A 17,003-nucleotide genomic window follows, 5' to 3' on the forward strand; every position below is an offset into this window, starting at 1 on the left:
AGACAGGCTTGCTCTTACTTTCAGTCAACTACCTGTATTACTTTCCTTACATTTTCCTGTCAATAGTACTATATGAAACAGATGTTTCTGCCATCTGAGCGTGGCTGGAAAAAGAAAACTGGAAGTGTTGCATGATGTATCAGGGTTCCCAGCTAAGAAGGCTTACACTGCTCCCTTAACCCACAGGTCCTCATTGAAACTTTAATTCAACTGTAATGCTGGATCAGACACTGATACCTCATGCATGGCCCATGACTGACTGCTGCTGTGCCATTTGCAAATTTCTAGTGTGGGTCAATGGAGGCTAATTTTCATGGTGCCTGCTAGTGTTGAGCATTCCGATACCGCAAGTATCGGGTATCGGCCGATACTTGCTGTATCGGAATTCCGATACCGACATCCGATATTTTTTCAATATCGGATACCGGAATCGGAATCGGAAGTTCAAAGTTGATTGATTTGACAGCCGAAATGACGTCATCATGATGCGCGGTGTGTGCGCATCATGATGCACCGTCATTTCGGGCCTTCCGGGGGTCTCTGCCGGCCTGCCAGGGGGCTGTGCCGGCCTGCCGGGGGGCTGTGTGGACTGCCCGGGGTCTGTACCGGCCTGCCGGGGGGCTGTGCCGGCCTGCCGGTGGTCTGTGCACCCTGTGGGGGTCTGTACCGGCCTGCCGGGGGGCTGTGCCGGCCTGCCGGGGGGCTGTGCTGATGTCCGGGGGTCTGTGCAAGCATCGTCCGATGGGACTACAAGACCCATCTGGCGATGCCTGCTACCATGACAGTGATTGACACATTAGCCAATGATGGGACAGTAGTAGTCCCATCATCCGGCTAATGTGTTAAATGTTTAAAAAAAAAAAAAAAAAAAATACTACATACATACTACATACATGCTACATGCATGCTACATACATACTACATGCATGCTACATACACTCACTGGCCACTTTATTAGGTACACCTGTCCAACTGTGTGTTAAGACTTAATTTCTAATCAGCCAATCACATGGCGGCAACTCAGTGCATTTAGGCATGTAGACATGGTCAAGACAATCTCCTGCAGTTCAAACCGAGCATCAGTATGGGGAAGAAAGGTGATTTGAGTGCCTTTGAACGTGGCATGATTGTTGGTGCCAGAAGGGCTGGTCTGAGAATTTCAGAAACTGCTGATCTACTGGGATTTTCACGCACAACCATCTCTAGGGTTTACAGAGAATGGTCCGAAAAAGAAAAAAAATCCAGTGAGCGGCAGTTCTGTGGCCGGAAATGCCATGTTGATGCCAGAGGTCAGAGGAGAATGGGCAGACTGGTTCGAGCTGATAGAAAGGCAACAGTGACTCAAATTGCCACCCGTTACAACCAAGGTAGGCAGAAGAGCATCTCTGAACGCACAGTGCGTCGAACTTTGAGGCAGATGGGCTACAGCAGCAGAAGACCACACTGGGTACCACTCCTCTCAGCTAAGAACAGGAAACTGAGGCTACAATTTGCACAAGCTCATCGAAATTGGACAGTAGAAGATTGGAAAAACGTTGCCTGGTCTGATGAGTCTCGATTTCTGCTGCGACATTCGGATGGTAGGGTCAGAATTTGGCGTAAACAACATGAAAGCATGGATCCATCCTGCCTTGTATCAACGGTTCAGGCTGGTGGTGGTGGTGTCATGGTGTGGGGAATTTTTTCTGGGCACTCTTTGGGCCCCTTGGTACCAATTGAGCATCGTTGCAACGCCACAGCCTACCTGAGTATTGTTGCTGACCATGTCCATCCCTTTATGACCACAATGTACCCAACATCTGATGGCTACTTTCAGCAGGATAATGCGCCATGTCATAAAGCTCGAATCATCTCAGATTGGTTTCTTGAACATGACAATGAGTTTACTGTACTCAAATGGCCTCCTCAGTCACCAGATCTCAATCCAATAGAGCATCTTTGGGATGTGGTGGAACGGGAGATTCGCATCAGGGATGTGCAGCCGACAAATCTGCGCCAACTGTGTGATGCCATCATGTCAATATGGTCCAAAATCTCTGAGGAATGCTTCCAGCACCTTGTTGAATCTCTGCCACGAAGAATTGAGGCAGTTCTGAAGGCAAAAGGGGGTCCAACCCCTTACTAGCATGGTGTACCTAATAAAGTGGCCAGTGAGTGTACATACTACATACATACATACTACATGCATGCTACATACATACTACATGCATGCTACATACATACTACATACATACATACTACATGCATGCTACATACATACTACATGCATGCTACATACATACTACATACATACATACTACATGCATGCTACATACATACTACATATATACTACATACATACTACATATATACTACATTCATGCTACATACATACTACATGCTACATACATACTACATGCATGCTACATACATACTACATGCTACATATATACTACATACATACTACATGCATGCTACATACATACTACATACATACATACTACATGCATGCTACATACATACTACATGCTACATATATACTACATACATACTACATGCATGCTACATACATACTACATGCTACATACATACTACATACATACTACATGCATGCTACATACATACTACATGCTACATATATACTACATACATACTACATATATACTACATGCATGCTACAAACATACTACATGCTACATGCATGCTACATGCATGCTACATACATACTACATGCATGCTACATACATACTACATGCTACATACATACTACATACATACTACATGCATGCTACATACAATACATTCATACAATACATACATAGACATACAGTACATATAACATAGAGTAACATACTTACCAATACTTGTCACATTGTTCCCCGAAGCCATTGTCATCTACGGAATAGATATTAACATAACAAACCACAAAAATACTCACCCATGATCCGAAGCAGTCCACGAGTGTGTCCCACGACGATCTTGGGTAGAGAACTGCAGCATCAGCTGATGCTGCCGCTCTCTACGGGCTGCAGGAATCCAATGACGGAAGGTAGATATCCTTCCGCACTGCATGTAGTATGTATGTAGTATGTATGTAGCATGTAGTATGTATGTAGCATGCATGTAGTATGTATGTAGTATGTATGTAGCATGTAGTATGTATGTAGCATGCATGTAGTATATATGTAGTATGTATGTAGTATGTATGTAGTATATATGTAGCATGTAGTATGTATGTAGCATGCATGTAGTATGTATGTAGTATGTATGTAGCATGTAGTATGTATGTAGCATGCATGTAGTATATATGTAGTATGTATGTAGTATGTATGTAGCATGTAGTATGTATGTAGCATGCATGTAGTATGTATGTAGTATGTATGTAGCATGTAGTATGTATGTAGCATGCATGTAGTATATATGTAGTATGCATGTAGTATGTATGTAGCATGCATGTAGTATGTATGTAGTATGTAGCATGCATGTAGTATGTATGTAGCATGCATGTAGTATGTAGCATGTATGTAGTATGCATGTAGTATATATGTAGTATGCATGTTGCATGCATGTAGTATATATGTAGTATGCATGTTGCATGCATGTAGTATATATGTTGTATGTATGTTGCATGCATGTAGTATATATGTTGCATGCATGTAGTATATATGTAGTATGTATGTTGCATGCATGTAGTATATATGTAGTATGAATGTAGCATGTATGTAGTATGTAGCATGTATGTAGCATGCATGTAGTATGCATGTTGCATGTAGTATATATGTAGTATGTATGTTACATGTAGTATATATGTAGTATGCATGTTGTATGTATGTAGCATGTATGTAGCATGTAAATTTTTTTTTTTTTTTACATTCAACACATTAGCCGGATGATGGGACTACTACTGTCCCATCATTGGCTAATGTGTCAATCACTGTCATGGTAGCAGGCATCGCCCGATGGGACTTGTAGTCCCATCGGACGATGCCTGCACAGACCCCCGAAGCCTGCACAGACCACCGGCAGGCCGGCACAGCCCCCCGGAGCCTGCACAGACCACCGGCAGGCCGGCACAGCCCCCCGGAGCCTGCACAGACCACCGGCAGGCCGGCACAGCCCCCCGGAGCCTGCACAGACCACCGGCAGGCCGGCACAGCACCCGGCAGGCCGGCACAGACCACCGGAGCCTGCACAGACCACCGGCAGGCCGTCACAGCCCCCCGGCAGGCCGGCACAGACCACCGGAGCCTGCACAAACCCCCTGGCAGGCCGGCACAGCCCCCCGAAAGGCCCGTACAGACCCCAGAGAGGCTGTACAAGGCAAAAATAGGGTTTTTCTTATTCCGATACCGGAAGTCCCATAGACTTGAATGGGACTTCCGGTATCGGAATCGGCGATACCGATACTTTTTTTTAAGATCGGCCGATCCATTCCGATCCGATACTTTGAAGTATCGGACGGTATCGCTCAACTCTAGTGCCTGCCCCTACTTTTAGCTGATTGGGAAGCTTTTTGTCACCCCTTAAGGTGTTGGTTTGGCCTCTCATTGAATGGGGTTCGGGTATGTTTGTCGAACTGTTCGGTGAACATGTTCGCCAAAAGTCTAAACATTCGGCAAATCGAAACGAGCCTTGAATGTTTCGCTCATCTCTAATCTTGACCACCACTGTTCCTTTTAACTGACATTTCTTTATTACATTTTGAACTAAGGAAAGGGCAACTTAAAAATGCTTTGCTATCTTCACACAGCCTTCTCTTACTTTGCTAGGCAGCTGCTTAGAAGAATCCTTGGCTTCTGTTTTTTGGCACAAGGTTACAGTAGGCAGGGTTTTAATAAAACTGGGAAATTTGCATCACATGGCCTTTGCTGACAATGATAGTGAGCAAAGGCTCACTTTTTTCTGTGCATGTTATCAGGCCAAAATCACCAGGGTATGTGAACTTTTCATCAGGGTCATTTGGATGTTTTGGGTTGTTGTAGTTTGACAATAAATGGCTTCACCCAATCACTAACCATGAGTGAAGAAAAAGTTTTGGGGTTATCATTCATATTCTCTGAAAAAAGGCCAAGAAATCAAAAATTCTACTGGGTATGTTAACTTTTGAGCACAACTGTATCTCAGACAGAATTGATGCAAGCCACTCCTTTTGACAGATTCCAAAGGAACCCCTGCCTTCACCCATTAACAACCCCCTGTACATGAATTTTGTTTTACAATGATTTCTTCCATGTTAGTATGGTTGGTTGAAGAAGTGAAACTGTGTTAAAAAAGCTCATCATGCAGATGCAATGCCTGTTGCTTCTGTCAGAGGCAACAGGCTCAAAAATGACTATCTTGAACAGAGTTGGCACAAGCCTCTCCATCTGGCACATTACATAGAAACCCTGATACCCTTTACCCCTATACAGGAATCTGGTTTTACATTGGGATACAGTGGATAGCTTTCATGGAATGGCCGCTGTCTGGGTCCAGGATAGGTTGCTAAAGCAGAGGTCACATCAATAACAAAATCTGGACACAAGCGGTTAGTCAGAATTCCAGCTGTTAGGTGTCGGGTTCCTGCAGCTGCACAGCGGGAATCCAGAGCCATGCATCCAGCGGTCCCCCATTCTCCACCGACCGCTCAGGAGCCTGCACAGCAATCTCGGCGTCCCAGATGCTCTGCTCAGGCCAGCTCTGTAGGACTGGTTGTTGCTGCCACCTCTGGGTCAGTAATAGCAGCACAGGCTGTCCTGCAGCAAGCCACTCCAGAAGCTAAGTCCTCTTGTCGCGCTACTGAGCATGCTCACGAGACGATCTCCCATTGGAGATCGGGAGTCACGTGCTCAGGTCCTTCTCCTGTTCTGATTGGTCCATCTCAGAAATCAGGAAGGTCCCGGAAGCGCATGGCTATAAAAGGCCCGCCTGGCCGCTCTGCCATGGGCTAGTATAGACTCTAATTGCTACTGTGTGAATGGTGATGGATGTATGGACTGCGAATGACTCATTAAGATTCCCCTCCATCTGATATTACGAGTGCGTTTAGGGATCTAGTTATAGAGTCAGCGCCAGTCAGTGGCAAATTACTGGTCACACGGCACATCCTCCACAGTGCTAGCGTCCGACAGTACGCCCCTCTTGGGCACTGTCGCATTGCGGCTGGGTCAATCGCCGCGCTGCTGTAGCAGCACTAGTTGGCGTCCGCGGTAGCGACACCGCACGCACGGTAGGTCTAGACGGACACCACCCTGAGTCTTGGGCTTAGTCCTGTGACCACATTCCGTGCGTGCACCTCGCTGAGTCCTGTGAGGTCAACTGTCTCGGCATTTATGTTCATGCCTTAGGCGACTCTGTGAATCAACAGAGTACGCCCAGTGCACATCGGGTGACGTATAACCCGCATGTGCTATACCGCCATATAGCGCATCTGCCATTGTCTAGAAGCGGTTTTAACACCTACTGCACGGTGGACCCCAGGCGGCGAATGCACTTTCTATTATTTAATATTTAGTGCGTTACGCCGTCCCTAACACAAGCCGGAGTCAGAATCAGGAGATCGGTGCTGGGACAAAATTGTAAAGAATAGGAATAGTCAAAAAAGAAAAAGTTTGGGCAAAAGTTTGGAGATTTGTTTGCTTAGATATCTTTAACCAAGGTTTCAGATCTTTATTAGCCTGTTAGGGTTATGGCTTGCTCACTGTCATCATTAGGAAAGGCCAGGTTATGCAAATTTCCTAGCTTTATTAAAACCCACCGTCCTCTAACCTTGTGCAAAAAACAGCAACCATGGGTGCTTCTAAGCAGCCGCCTAGCACTCTGAAAATGAAAATGATGGAGGTCTACAAGCAGGAGAAGGCTATAAGAAGATAGCAAAGCATTTTAAAATTGTCCTTTTTTCAGTTCAAAATGTAATTAAGACATGGCAATTAGTTAACATGAACAGTGGTGGTCAAGATAAGGTTTGGAGGCCCAAGTAAAATTTCAGTGACAGCTGCTCATACAATTGCAAGAGAGGCAAATCATAACTCCAGCTTCACTGCAAAAGACCTTCAAAAACAATTAGCAAACTCTGGATTTGTGGTACATTGTTCGACTGTTCAGAGACACCTGCACAAATATGGCCTTCATGGAAGAGTCATCAGAAGAAAACCTCAGTCTAATTTATGCAAAAGTACATCTAAACAAGCCTGATGCATTTTGGAAACAAGTCCTGTGGATTGATAAGGTTAAAATTTGGCCACAATGATGAAGGGTATGTGTGGAGACAAAAGGGCACAGAATTTAAGGAAAAGAACATCTTGACAACCATTAAGCATGGTTGTGGATCAATCATGTTTTGGGGTTGTGTGGCAGCCAATGGCACAGTGAACATTTCGCGGGTAGAGGGAAGAATGGATTCAACGAAATGTCAACAAATTCTTGATGCAAACATAAACTAATTTTAAAAATCTGAAGTTGAATAGAGGTTGGCTTCTACAAATGGATAATGATTCTAAACACACGTCAAAATTAACAATAGACTACCTAAAAAGGTGCAAGCTGAAGTTTTTACAATGGCCTTCACAGTCTCCTCATCAGAATATCATTAAAAATCTGTGGCTAGACCTCAAAATAGCAGTGCATGCAAGACGACCTATGAATCTCACAGAAATAGGAGAAATTTCCAAGAAAGAATGGATGAAAACCCTCAAACAAATATTGAAAGACTCTTGTTTGGCTACAAAAAGTGTTTACAAGCTGTGATACTTTCAAAATGGGTTGCTACCTTGTGCTAACCATGAAAACCTCAAAAAGAGGAAAAAAATCCTCCCAAAAAATTCAGATACAAACCAGACAGGCCTAAATGCATCTGCACTAATACAGGGTGCAGCGGACCCAAGTAAAATGGCAGCTGCACAGGTGCATAAATACCAAATGAAACAGCCAGCCTACAATCAGGGATTGGCCGTGTGGTACACCAGTGCAGAAGAAATAATCCGCATGTGGCAGTGTTCACACAGGGAATGCAGGGCTTCTGGTCCACAACCTCTAAGTAACACCATATAGGGGGCTGCCCAGCGCCAGCTAGAATGCATCCCGTGTGAACAGAGGCCACAAGTTTGCAGAACCATTTGGACCCAACTGCACCCTGAAAGAAATATAAAAAGTGCACAAAAAACATATTAATATATGTAAGGTATTGGTGGATATTAAGGCCTTATTACGGAAGCTGGCAAACTGCGTCAAAGTTCCTTACACTTGCCAGTCCTACTCTAACATGAAAACCGCAAAAAGAGGAAAAAATCCTCCAAAAAAATTCAGATACAAACCAGACAGGCCTAAATGCATCTGCACTAATACAGGGTGCAGCGGACCCAAGTAAAATGGCAGCTGCACAGGTGCATAAATACCAAATGAAACAGCCAGCCTACAATCAGGGATTGGCCGTGTGGTACACCAGTGCAGAAGAAATAATCCGCATGTGGCAGTGTTCACACAGGGAATGCAGGGCTTCTGGTTCACAACCTCTTAGTAACACCATAGGCATTTAGGCCTGTCTGGCTTGTGCTAACCATGCAGGGTGAAATGTGTTTCCTCATTACAAGTGAAAGACACATATCCCATTACATTTTAATATAACACTTATACATTTGCGTGGACAGATCTCAAATTACATTGTATTGTACAATCTAGGTGTCATGGGCCGACTCAGCTAAGTCGAACGGACGACACAATGAACACCAACAACAAGGATGGAAAAAAGGGGGAGGAAGACCCTCACAGTAGGGAAGGAGGGATGGGGTACCTCCTAATTCAGCCTGTGCCTATCCCTAAGCTCCCCTTGAGTTTGGAAGGAGCCTTAAGCCCCTGTTACACACTGCGATATCGCTAGCAATATCGCTGTAAAGTCACCGATTTTGTGACGTTACAGCGATATTGCTAGCGATATCTCTGTGTGTGATACTTACCTCCGACCGGCTCCCCCGCTGGTTATCGCTGATCGCGCGAGAAGCTGCTGGCTCATTCCTCGTCGGTCACTTCCTGCGGCGCTTCCTGCTGTGACGACAAGCGACGCGTGGAGCCGGGCGGGAGGACGCAGGATCGCCGCGTCTGACAGGTAAGTAGCGACCCCCGTCCCCAGCGATGTCGCTGGTGAGATCTGCCTGAGTGGCAGCTCACTAGCGACCACCCAGCGATTCACCAGCGATCCTGACCGCGTCATATCGCTGGTCGGGAATGCTGGTGAGTCGCTAGGTGTAACGGTACCCTTACTCATACCAATAATTGGATTGAGTAGATTCAACCTTTATTGAAAATAAAACTAATAACAGGACAACCACACAGAAAACCAACTACTAACTGTGTCACCTATTATGGCCCTGCACTGGGGCCCTAATGATGACTACCTACCAGCAGAGGTTGGCACCCTAAACACAATCGCGATTGGCGCCCCTGCTCCATGATGGCTGACCCTATTTCTCCTAAATAACCCTGGACTGGTGCAGCATACAGTCACTCATTTGACCAGGAAAGGAGTATAAAGGTGTCGCCAGTATAGGTAGGTTAATAGGCAACAATAGAAAAGGTGCAAAACAAGTGCTGTAAACACAAGACATAAAGTGACGTGTGCAAACAAATGAGTACCTGACTAAACTGTTCCCTGTGACTGAACACCATCCTGTCAGTGGAGGTTTGCACCCTACTGGTCAGCGGAATGGCGCCCCCGCTCCACGACAGCTATCCCTTCAGTCCCTGATGTGGCTAAACTTGAATCAGATGAGCGTAGCAGAATATTAGATTAACAGAAGGTACATATTAACCCAGTGGTCCATTTGTGACCCATATGGAAAAAAATTAATAAGTCATATTGATAACAGTAAAAGGTACTCAAGGTTAGTAGTTGATGAAGTAGAACCTCAACGCGTTTCTCCTAATCGGATCATCAGGAGGTAAATAGTCAAATGCTGTGTGAAAAATGACCAAAATCCCCCATATACTTTATATAGACTCAACAGTCCCACAAACAGCCAATGAATGATCACCCCTCCTCCATGTTAAGGAGGTCCCATTGAAAAGATGTAGCCAAATGGGGCTGAAACATAGGTTAAAACATACAAATGGCCGTGCCCTCATGCTCTGTCGAGGTAGCTATTTAGGGAGGGCTAAATTAACCCTTCACGGTTGAGCCAGTGATTTCTAAATTATTCCAGTGTTGCTAGCAACTCAAATGACCACACGGAGACTGGGGTCTCTGTACGGGAGGATCGAGGCAGATCACTAAGCCCCTTTATTTTAGTCACATCTTTTATAATCTTTTGCTTAATTATGCAAGGTTCTCAAGTACCAATAGCATCATTTCACTTTATAAGCCAATAATATTGCAAGAAAACCGGAAACTACATATAAGTCCGTATCCAAATAGAAAGTAGTATAATGGCATATTCTTCAGAGTTTAACATTCCCACCTCCTTTATCTTTGCACCTGATGAGAACAATCTGGTTTCATGACAGCCCATGCCAATTATAAAAATTTATCTTACAGCAACAAAAACGGAGAAACGAAACCTTACATTGAATGGATAAAACGAAACTTCAACTCTGATTTTAGTATTAACCCTTAACAGCTCTATAATCTGAAAGAGGGCTATGTGAGGTAAATAGATCGGCCTGTAATAGGTAGATATAACTGCCAATTAAACTCACGGTCAATGGGTTATTGAACTGCTAGGCAGTGGAGGCCAGCGTGCGTTCCACATGGAGTACAAATTAGCTTACAGCTGTTATCAAACGCTGCTATGATGTAATGACGCTGAATGCATTTCCTGTTCCACAGGTAAGGGCACAGGTCAAGGATGTACTGCGCATGTCAGCGGTATTCCTATGAGACAAAAGGCAGGCCATCGCCATTACCGCGCATGCCTAGAGCGTCTCCAGGGCAACAGGAAGCGGCGCACACTCAACCAATTGCTGATGAGAAAGGGGCGCATGCTCAGATGATTACTCTCTATGGCGCCTGCACAAGATATCACTGCGCATGCCCAGAGCATCTACAGGGTAACGGAACACGGCGCACACTCAACCAATCGCTGACAGATAAGGGCGCATGCCCAGATGACTCTATTGCACATTAATACCGCCATCTACTGCGCATTCTCAGGGCATATTTTAGATGATAAACGCAGTACGCGCTCTATTATAAAGATAAACACTGCTAGTATCACACATTAAATAAAACACTAATTGGGGAATAGCTGGAATAATTGAAAATCCTTTACCAATGAAACAAGAGATACCTACTCAAACTACAACCAATTAATTTATACTTTTATTATAATTGGCAAATTCGGATGTGTGTAGATTATATAAAGAGTATAAAGACCCTTTCATCACTAGATACAGTGAGAGATATAGTCAATAATAAGACCAGACATTATACATATTATGCGTTACAAAGATCCAAATACATCATAATATCATATAAGCATGAGCAGGGCACTAAGGGGGAAGGTCAGAAAATACTATAACGGTATAAATAGATGAAAAAAATGTATATTCATTGAAATAGAAATTATTCAGAATTTTATTATCTCACAATAATTTGTGAAGCCCCCGGAGAGGGGGAATATTGTACTGTATGGCAAGGAAACAAGGCCCTATCATCCACTGAGAACTTATAAAAAGCACACATAAGACAGACTTTCATTTAGGCCCTTTGGACCTATGGATTCCAACCTGTGGATCCACATGCATTCTCTTTGTAGTGATAGTCTGTCAAAATTGCCACCTCTAGGGTTCTTTTTGACCACCTCAATCTCTGTGTATCACCCACAGAGAGGGAAATGTCAGATTTAGGGAGGTTAGTAGACGGCGGAAGCAGAAGATGCTCAGTTTTGGAGAGGTTGAGTTTCAGATAGAGAGTGGACATGATGTTGGAGACTGCGGACAGACAGTCACTGGCGTTCTGTAGTACAGTGGGGGTAAGGTCGGGGAATGACGTATATAGTTGTGTGTCATCAGCATAAAGATGGTACAGAAAGCCAAATCTGCTGATAGTCTGTCCAATTGGGGTCCGTGTAGAGAGAGAAGAGAAGGGGGCCAAGGACTGAGCCCTGAGGTACCCCGACAGTGAGAGGAAGACGAGATGACGTGGAGCCAGAGAACAAAACACTGAAGGAGCGGTCATAAAGGTAGGAAGAGAACCAGGAGAGAGCAGTGTCCTTAATGCCTAGTGACTGGAGCCTAGAGAGTAGGAGATGGTGGTCAACAGTGTCGAAAGCTGCAGATAGGTCAAGAAGAATGAGCAGAGAGTGGTCACTGTTACGTTTTGCTGTCAGAAGGTCATTGGTCACTTTGATGAGTGCAGTTTTAGTCGAATGTAGGGGGCGGAAGCCGGACTGTGAAGGGTCTAGGAGGGAGTGAGTGGAGAGGTGACGGGTAAGGCGGGAGTAAACTAGGCGCTCAAAAAGTTTGGAGATGAAGGGGAGATTGGAGCCTGGTCTGTAGTTGTTTGTGCAGGATGGGTCGAGAGCGGGTTTCTTTAGTAGTAGAATAACGATGGCGTGTTTGAAGGAGGATGGAAAGCTTGTTAGAAACAGACCGTGGATTCCAGACTGCACAATTAAAAGATGGAGATGAGGGAGTGCAAGTAATATTAATAAGATTCTGAATAAAAGAAAGACTATGCAAAGAACTAATTTAGGATCACCACACTGATAACTAATAATTGTGAAAAAATCATGAATTTTATTGTACATCAGGTCATGAAACACTACACACAATAAAAACATTTAAAAACAAGGTAAGGGACTGTAACAAACAAAAGGTCCCATAGTCCACAGTATGTCCACCAACTGCCTAGACAATATACAAATCACATATAAATAACTATTTAGTAGTAGTATGCTGCTGGTTGTTCCATTTAGGTAAGACCATAGGTTGTGTCAAACAAGACCTGATACACAGTGGTTATAGTATACTCAGATAAAGTGTAATGTCATATCAAGCATAATAACTAAATAAATAACCACACAAAGAATGTGTTCAATCCCATTAGTCAATGGCTATAGCAAATCAGAAGTGAAATACTGAAAGATGCACTAGCCCTGGTTGAAGTATAGCTATACATCACCATTTCCCTATCAGGATAAGTATCGGAGTCCGGTCACCCAGTCATCCCAGTCAGCAGTCAGACAGGCAGCCCATCAGGTGGCATAAAGAAACCCACGCGTTCCGACACACAAGGTGTCTTCCTCACACCTTGTGTGTCGGAACGCGTGGGTTTCTTTACAGTTTTTCTCTGTGATGTGTTGGGGCAAGATGGGCTGAGGTTTCTCAGGAAGGTGAGAAGTGCATGTGAGCTATACATGGGAGAGGGAAGTATAGAGGGGCTGATATGTATGAGTCGTGAAGGAGGAGGGATGGGGCGGTGAATGTAGATGGCAAGGGAGCACTGGAGGATAGAAATAAAGCACATGGCAAAGTGTGGGTTACCTGATTCCTGCCCTGATTAACTGTTATGGATAACTGACTGTTGTTTTCTTGATGCTTAGCTTCTGTGATGCTTTGCTTATGGGATCCTTGCATGTACCCCTCACTGCGTGCTTCCCCTTAGGAACTACCAAATATATAGGCCACACTACAGGGTCAGGAGAGAGGGATTGTGGGAGCTGCTTTGGGATAATTTGGCAGCTGGGGCCAACACACCAGGGGGTGGTTAGATGATCAAAGGCAGGAGACCAGGCTGCATCTATATGCTATAGCACCTTACACCTGATAAGATCTAGAGAGGCCCCAGTCACGGATATAAAGCAGTAAGTATTAAATACAGTGCAACAAATGAATTATACCAAAGCTTTAGCAGGCACATTAAAATATGTAGCAAAATGGTAAAGCAGCAGAAGACAGACAGCAAGCTGAAGTATGGAGTTGTACCATTTGGATATATTGCAGCAGAAATGACAGCCAGCAGAGGTGGGGAGTTCTACCATTCAGGCTGGTTGCTAACAGTGAATGGAATGAATACATGCAGGGTGGATCAGTTCAGAAGTTGAATGATTTGATTACCATTTGGATATATTGCAGCAGAAATGACAGCCAGCAGGTGGGGAGTTCTACCTTATATATAATCTACACACATCCAAATTTGCCAATTATAATAAAAGTATAAATTAATTGGTTGCAATGCAATTTTAGCAGGTATCTCTTCTTCCATTGGTAAAGGATTTTCAGTTATTCCAGCTACAGTTGTGGCCAAAAGTATTGACACATGCAATTCTGTCAGATAATACTCAGTTTCTTCCTGAAAATGATTGCAAACACAAATTCTTTGGTATTATTATCTTCATTTAATTTGTCTTAAATGAAAAAAACACAAAAAGAATTGTCCTAAAGCAAAATTGGATATAATTCCACACCAAACATAAAAAAGAGGGTGGACAAAAGTATTGGCACTGTTTGAAAAATCATGTGATGCTTCTCTAATTTGTGTACTTAACAGCACCTGTAACTTACCTGTGGCACCTAACAGGTGTTGGCAATAACTAAATCACACTTGCAGCCAGTTGACATAGATTGAAGTTGACTCAACCTCTGTCCTGTGTCCTTGTGTGTACCACATTGAGCATGGAGAAAAGAAAGAAGACCAAAGAACTGTCTGAGGACTTGAGAAACCAAATTGTGAGGAAGCATGAGCAATCTCAAGGCTACAAATCCATCTCCAAAGAACTGAATGTTCCTGTGTCTACCGTGCGCAGTGTCATCAAGAAGTTTAAAGCCCATGGCACTGTGGCTAACCTCCCTAGATGTGGATGGAAAAGAAAAATTGACAAGAGATTTCAACGCAAGATTGTGCGGATGTTGGTTAAAGAACCTCGACTAACATCCAAACAAGTTCAAGCTGCCCTGCAGTCCGAGGGTACAACAGTGTCAACCCGTACTATCCGTCGGCGTCTGAATGAAAAGGGACTGTAAGTAGGAGACCCAGGAAGACCCCACTTCTTACCTCGAGACATAAAAAAGCCAGGCTGGAGTTTGCCAAAACTTACCTGAAAAAGCCTAAAATGTTTTGGAAGAATGTTCTCTGGTCAGATGAGATAAAAGTAGAGCTTTTTGGGCAAAGGCATCAACATAGAGTTTACAGGAGAAAAAAAGAGGCATTCAAAGAAAAGAACACGGTCCCTACAGTCAAACATGGCGGAGGTTCCCTGATGTTTTGGGGTTGCTTTGCTGCCTCTGGCACTGGACTGCTTGACCGTGTGCATGGCATTATGAAGTCTGAAGACTACCAACAAATTTTGCAGCATAATGTAGGGCCCAGTGTGAGAAAGCTGGGTCTCCCTCAGAGGTCATGGGTCTTCCAGCAGGACAATGACCAAAAATACACTTCAAAAAGCACTAGAAAATGGTTTGAGAGAAAGCACTGGAGACTTCTAAGGTGGCCAGCAATGAGTCCAGACCTGAATCCCATAGAACACCTGTGGAGAGATCTAAAGATGGCAGTTTGGAGAAGGCACCCTTCAAATATCAGGGACCTGGAGCAGTTTGCCAAAGAAGAATGGTCTAAAATTCCAGCAGAGCATTGTAAGAAACTCATTGATGGTTACCGGAAATGGTTGGTTGCAGTTATTTTGGCTAAAGGTTGTGCAACCAAGTATTAGGCTGAGGGTGCCAATACTTTTGTCTGGCCCATTTTTGGAGTTTTGTGTGAAATGATCAATGTTTTGCTTTTTGCTTCATTTGTTTTTTCATTTAAGACAAATTAAATGAAGATAATAATACCAAAGAATTTGTGTTTGCAATCATTTTCAGGAAGAAACTGAGTATTATCTGACAGAATTGCAGGGGTGTCAATACTTTTGGCCACAACTGTATTCCCCAAGTAGCGTTTTATTTAATGTGTGATACTGGCAGTGTTTATCTTTATAATAGAGCGCGTACTGCGTTTATCATCTAAAATATGCCCTGAGAATGCCCAGTAGATGGCGGTATTAATGCGCAATAGAGTCATCTGGGCATGCGCCATTATCTGTCAGTGGTGGGTTGAGTGTGCGCCATGTCCCGTTACCCTGTAGACGCTCTGGGCATGCGCAGGGATATCTTGTGCAGGCGCCATAGAGAGTGATCACCTGAGCATGCGCCCCTTTCTCATCAGCAATTGGTTGCATGTACAACGTTTCCTGTTGCCCTGGAGATGCTCTGGGCATGTGCGGTAATGGCGATGGCCTGCCTTTGTCTCATAGGAATACCGCTGACATGCGCAGTACATCCTTGAACTGCGCCCTTACCTGTGGAACAGGAAATGCATTCAGCGTCATTATATCAAAGCAGCTTTTGATAACAGCTGTAAGCTAATTTGTACTCCATGTGGAATGCACGCTGGCCTCCACTGCCTAGCAGTTCAATAACCCATTGGTCGTGAGTAGTGTTGAGCATTCCGATACCGCAAGTATCGGGTATCGGCCGATACTTGCTGTATCGGAATTCCGATACCGACTTCCGATATTTTTTCAATATCGGAATTCGGCATCGGAATCGGAAGTTCAAAGTTGATTGACAGACTGACGTCATCATGATGCGCGGTGTGTGCGCATCATGATGCGCCGTCATTTCGGGCCTTCCGGGGGTCTCTGCCGGCCTGCCGGGGGGCTGTGCCGGCCTGCCGGGGGGCTGTGTGGACTGCCCGGGGTCTGTACCGGCCTGCCGGGGGGCTGTGCCGGCCTGCCGGTGGTCTGTGCACCCTGTGGGGGTCTGTACCGGCCTGCCGGGGGGCTGTGCCGGCCTGCCGGTGGTCTGTGCACCCTGTGGGGGTCTGTACCGGCCTGCCGGGGGGCTGTGCCGGCCTGCCGGGGGGCTGTGCACCCTGTGGGGGTCTGTACCGGCCTGCCGGGGGGCTGTGCCGGCCTGCCGGGGGGCTGTGCTGATGTCCGGGGGTCTGTGCAAGCATCGTCCGATGGGACTACAAGTCCCATCGGGCGATGCCTGCTACCATGACAGTGATTGACACATTAGCCAATGATGGGACAGTAGTAGTCCCATCATCCGGCTAATGTGTTAAATGTTAAAAA

The sequence above is a fragment of the Dendrobates tinctorius genome, unplaced genomic scaffold (genome assembly GCF_039654945.1).
Source record: "Dendrobates tinctorius isolate UK_male_01 unplaced genomic scaffold, ASM3965494v1 ptg000250l, whole genome shotgun sequence".
NCBI lineage: Eukaryota > Metazoa > Chordata > Amphibia > Anura > Dendrobatidae > Dendrobates > Dendrobates tinctorius.